The 6,255-nt window shown below is 40.4% G+C and overlaps 1 non-coding gene across 1 annotated transcript; it reads right to left on the reverse strand.

Annotated features, from left to right (window-relative positions):
* Positions 1–4,528: 4,528 nt before the first annotated feature.
* Positions 4,529–4,601, reverse strand: Trnaa-cgc (transfer RNA alanine (anticodon CGC)). Its single transcript has one exon. It is a non-coding gene; the product is annotated as a tRNA-Ala (tRNA).
* Between the last annotated feature and the right edge of the window lie 1,654 nt (positions 4,602–6,255).

Raw genomic sequence — 6,255 nt, forward strand, 5'->3', positions numbered from 1 at the left:
CTATTTTCTCCACTATATATTTATGACACCTTTGTCCAGGATGAGATTACTGTGTTTATGTGGGTTTGTCTCTGTGTCTTCTACTGTGTTCCAGTGGTATTCATGTATGTTTTGGTACATTAATCTCCAGGTTATATAAAGAACTCAAAAACTTAACAGCAAAAAGCCCCAAATATCCCAATTAATAAATGGGCAGAAGAACTAAACAGACATTTCATAGAAGAAGTTGTTCAGCCAACAAATATATGAAAATATGTGCAACATCTCTAGCAATTAGAGAAATGCAAATTAAAACTACACTTAGATTTCATCTCAATTCACTCAGAATGGCAACAATTGAGAATACAAAAAAAAATGTTGGTGAGGATGTAGGGAAAACAGTACTCATAGATTGCTGGTGGGACTGCAAATTTGTGCAACCATTGTGGAAAGCAGAATGGAGATTCCTCAGAAAACTTGGAATGAAACAACCATTTGACCCAGCTATCCCACTCCCAGTTTATACCCAAAGGACTTAAAAGCAGCAAACTATAGTGACACAGCCACATCCATGTTCATAGCAGCTCAATTTACAACAGCTAGGTATGGAACCAATCTAGGTGCCCTTCAACAGATGAATGGATAAAGAAAATGTGGTCTGTATGCACAATGGAGTATTACTCAGCCATAAAAAGAATGGCTATGGTGTTTTTTGGTAAATGGATGGATTTGGAGACTATTATGCTAAGTGAAATAAGCCAATCCCCCAAAATAAAGATTGAACATTCTGATATGTGGATGCTGACACACAACAAACTGGGGAGGGGAAGTATAGAAGTTCAGTAGATTAGACAAAGGGGAAGGAGGGTAGGGAGGGGTGTTGGGAATAGGAAAGAGTGGACTGATTCTGACATAACTTTCCTATATACATATATGAATACGCCACAGTGAATTTCTACGTCATATACAACCACAAGACTGGGATCCTAATTAGAATAAGATATACTCCATATGTATATAAATATGTCAATTTATACTCCACTATCATGTATAACTAAAAAGAACAAAATAAAACAACAACAACAACAACAACAACAAAAACAAAACAAAAGAAGAGAAAAGAAAAAAACCAACCGAAGTCTCTGGGGTAATGATGATTGATAATTTATACCTGGACCCATTACAGTTAATCTCCTCCTCCCTGCAAGTGCATTTGACCTTGTTAATTTGTGGACTGGAGAACTGCAGCCCTATCTTCCATCTGAGTAGGAAGATGTTGGTGACAGTTATGTGGGGACCTTTCAGGATCCACAGTTCTTGAATTCTGTCTTCCAGATGATTTCCTAAGAATGTCTTTTCATAGTGACCAACCAGGATTGTGGCCTTGTGAAAGCTGGAACAGGATAGAGCTAGCATGTGCACAAGGGAATGCCCACCAACTGCAGTGGGGGACATTGACCAGCAGGACCCAGTGATGTGAGCAGAATGATCTTATTGGCACACTGATGCTTTATGTGGCCTTCAAGCATCTATTACTGGAATATTCCAAGTTCTCCTAGGGCTCTGGGGACTTCACTGGTCTTTGGAGGGACAGGACTCCTGATGGGCTAGCTGGTCTCCCTTGGACACTTTAGTGGACCTTTGAAAAGAAATAGCCCTGCCCTTTCACTTCCTGTCTCATTATTCAGCCACATTTTCTCCTTAGCACTTAGCAGCATCTCAAATTATCTTAATCACTTATATACTATGTTTATTTTCCACCCCCTTCAAGAAAATGTGAAAGTGCTTGAGATCACGGGTCTTGTCATTTTTTTTTGGGGAGGCCACTGGGGATTGAACTCTGGGACACATGACCACTAAACCCCATCCCCAGCCCTGTTTTGTATTTTATTTAGAGACAAGGTCTCATTGAGTTGCTTAGCACCTCGGTAAGTAGCTGAGGCTGGCTTTGAACTCGTGATCCTCCTGCCTCTGTGCCCAGCTTCCTTGTCATTCTTTGGTGCTGGGGATTGAACCCAGGGCCTTGTGCATGCAAGGACAAGCACTCTACCAACTGAGCTATATCCCCAGCCCTGCCTTGTCATTCTTGTTCATCATTGTGATACCAGTGTCCAAACAGGACCCCGCACAAACTGAATGATCAGAAGAGAATCATTGACAATGTGAATAAATGTGCATAATAGGACCTGATGGCCCACTCACTGTCATCACCATCAATACCAAGGAGCATTTATTGCCATGCCTGGTGGCACACATCCGTGATTCCAGCTACTCAGGAGGCTGTGGCAGTAGGATTCCATGTTCAGGGCCAAGGCCAGTCTGGACAACTTAGCAAGACTCTGTCTCAAGGTTTAAAAAACAAAACAAAACAAAAAAACTGGAATCCAGTTGCAAGTGGTATACACCAGCAATTCAGGAGATTGAGGCAGGAGGATCACAGGTTTGAGGCTAGTCTCAGCAATTTAGTGAGGCTCTAACAACTTAGAGAGTCCCTGTCTCAAAATTGAAAATATAAAGGGAGGATGCAGCTCAGTGGTAAAGTGGTCCAGGGTTCAATCTCCAGTACCAAAAAAATAACAAAACAAAACCCTGGAGATGGAGATGTAGATCAGGAGTAGAATGCTTACCTAGCATGGGTGAGGCCCTGTGTTTGATCCCCAGCACTAAAAAAGAAAGAAAAAAAAAAGCATTTATTAAGCAGCATCCACACTCCCACCTCTGTGGGTCCCATCTGTGTGGTACAGGGGAGGACCAGGCCCTGCGCCAAGCAGGTTGAAACCAGGAAGGATCTGATCAAACACATATTGTCATCAACATTGCTCCTGGATAATATGTTACTGGATTCCCTTATGTTTGAAATAATTTTATAATGAAGCTCTCAGGGTACTTCAGTAAGTAAACATTTTTGGGGAAAGATCCCCATGGAGTTACCTTAAACTGAGTACAAACACTGCTACACAATAAACAGCAGCAGAGGCCGAAAAACCTCAATAGCCCTTTTCTTCTCGAAGATTCATAATCACAGCAAGAAACTTTTTGCATAGAAAACAAGTATATACACAAGGCAATTTAAAAAAAAATCAAATTGGGATTAAAAGCTATCTAAAACTAATTTAGAGAAAGAGTTACATTTAATTGACTGATTTGGGTAGGATAAAATGGTAATAATTGTTTGACATGGTACTTAAACTTCATTACTTGAGTTTGTATTGCTTCTTTTCACGTGAGAATTACCTCTGCAAATACACCTCAATAGAAAGCTTTTCACAAAGCTTTTACTTGCATTTTCTCTTGGAGGGTCCAGGCGTGGTATTCAGGGACTGGAGACTTGGAGGGCATAATGAGAAGATGAATGGGCCTCGACCTCAGAGGTGTCTCCGCACTGACTTTCTTCTTTCCCTCGGGCTGAATGAGGTGAATATAGAATGTCTTGCACTTGAATAATTCGACTGCTTTTAGGCAAGAATTTTTGTGATGTTATAAAAATTGAGATCTAAAAGGAAACTTAACCTTCAGTTCATTCTTTTGATGTATTTTGCCTGAAGCATGGCGCTAAGACCTGTTATCTCAAATAGGCAATATAAAAATATCTTTCTAATTCACTCCTACAGTTGAAAGATCCTCATGGATTGAAATTACTGTGATCTATCAAAATCTACTGTGTTGTGGAAATAAAATAAAATCACACGTCAGGCGAGGAATGATGACAACAGTGGGCAGCTTATTATGAAACTTAAAATGAAAATGCTTTATTGGCGACACCGTTGGACCGCTGAAAGACGGAGAATGTATGTCAAGATCAGAGGGGCCCCAGTGCTGGTGTTTTTCTTCATTCTTATGGATGCGACTTGTTTGCTCTGTGTTTAGGGCCAGGATTTAGGAACCAGTGGCCATATTTGGTTTAATTGCACATCTTTTTAAAATTGAGATATAATTCACACACCCTAAAACTCACTGCTTTACAATGTAAAGTTTAGTGGTTTTGAGCATGTTCACAATATTTTGCAACCATCACGGTGATCCAATTCCAGACGCCTCTACTGTACTTGCTGTTTCTATGGATTTGTCTACTTTGGACATTTCATCGAAAGTGAGTCATATCATAGGAGCTTTTGTGTGTGTGTGTGTGTGTGTGTGTGTGTGTGACTACTTTCACATAAGGTTTTAAGGTTCATATTCATTGTGGTATGTATCAGTACTTTATTTCTTTTCTTTGTGCCCAAATAATCCATTATAGGGATGTATCGCATTTTATGTATCCATTTATTGCTTGGTGGACATTTGCTTTTGATCCGATTCTTTGGCTACTGTGAACAATGCTGCTATGAACATTTGTGTAGAAGTTTTGGTGTGAACATATATTTTCATTTCTTTTGAGGGTGCACCTGTGAGGTGAATAGCTGGGTCAGATGCTAACTCTTCGTTTAACTTTTTGAAGAATGCTGAACTGTTTCTTACAACAGCTATAATTTTACATTTCCACCAACAATGCATGAGGGTTCTAATTTCTTCACATCCTTTGCAACACTTATTATTTTCCATTTTTTTTTGGTGGTACTAGGGATTGAACCCAGGGCCTTGTGCATGCGAGGCAAGCCCTCTACCAACTGAGGTATATCCCCAGCCTTATTTTCCATTTTTAATGATACTCACTGTAGTGGGTGGGAATGGGTACCTAACTGATTTTGAGTTTCATTTTCCTAATGGCTACAGAATGATGTTGAACACCTACTTATGTCCTTGCTTGTTAACTGTCCATCATCTATCCATCCATCCATCCATCCATCCACCTACCTACCCAAATAACTATCTAAAGAAATGTCTATTTGAACACTTTTCCATTTTTGAGTTATTTATTGTTATTGAATTGAAGGAGTTCTTCATGTATTCTGGATCCTTACCCTTATTAGATATTTTAATTGCAATATCTTCTCCCATTCTGGGTTGTATTTCTGGATGGTGCCCTTTGTTCTCTTTGCCACTAGAATATAGGGTTTTTGTTTCCAAGGCCACACCTGTTGAAATGGAGAGAGGATGGATGGGACTGGAGTAAGTTAAAACACCACAAGTTTTCTATTTTTATGATTTTTTAAAAGCTGTTTTTCTTGAATAAATGCTTCTTGGGTTTGCTATAAGCCTATCTAATTTCCAGAGTTCTGAAAAAGTTGATTCTATTTGTTTTTTGGTCATCCCTCTTGCCCCTGTGGCTTCTGAAAAGGGCTGTTAAGCCTGCTGAGGTTCTCCATCTGATATTTTCAGTGATCACCTCACTCACTCTGATAGCCTCTGATATTACAGTGGATTTCTGCCTTTGGCTCATCCTGTGGACACTTTAGAAAGATTTACAAACTTCATTTTTTTTGGGTACCAGGGATTGAACCCAGGAGCGCTTAACCGCTGAGCCACATCTTCATTCCTTTTTCCTCCCCTGTATTTTATTTTGAGATAGGGTCTTACTAAGTTGCTTAGGGCCTCACTCAGTTGCTGAGGCTGGCCTTAAATTTGTGATCCTCCTGCTTTAGCTTCCAGAGTCACTGGGATTATAGGCACCCTGTGTGTCACCCTGCCTGGCTGACAAGCTTCTTTTAAGACCATTTATCATGAAGAATCATTTCACATTTTATAATTTATAAATTTTGAAAGCTGATAGCAGATTGGTCAACAGGTTGACATTCTTGTTTTACATGAGAAAACTGGCATCTCTTGCAAGATGAAGTGCCCTCATTGCCTGGTTCCTTCCTCAGGTTGGTAGTAGAACCTGGAAGAGGACTGAGGTTTCCTGACTGTAGCCTAGAGTTCTGACAAAAAATGCTCTGTCCAAGTGGGTGTGCTTTTCATGCCTGTAGTCCCAGTGACTCAGGGGGCTGAGGCAGGGAGATTTGAGGCCAGCCTTGGCAACCTAGTGAGGGTCTAAGTAACAGAGAAATCTTGACTCAAAAAAACAAACAAAAAAAAAGGGCTGGGTTCAATTCCCAGTACGACCAAAACCCCCAAATAACAAAAAACAACAAACCTTGCTCTGTCCAAATCCTACCTGCAAGTTTCAGTCTCTCATCACCCAGCCTTTTATGCATATTTAATGAGTTTGCAAACTTCCTGAATATTTAACAATTGGCTCTCATAGGTGTGATCTGTGACAAGCCTGGGCTGAGACAGCCTGTCGTTTGCCAGCCTTTTATTCCCTGTTTGTTAGAGCATGTGGATGAGTCCCTGTGACTTTGGAAATGACGGGACCCCATAAATCCCATGCATGGCCCTACAGCTATTCTCTAGGAC

This window comes from Callospermophilus lateralis, chromosome 18 (assembly GCF_048772815.1).
Source record: "Callospermophilus lateralis isolate mCalLat2 chromosome 18, mCalLat2.hap1, whole genome shotgun sequence".
In the NCBI taxonomy this organism is placed as follows: Eukaryota; Metazoa; Chordata; class Mammalia; order Rodentia; family Sciuridae; genus Callospermophilus; species Callospermophilus lateralis.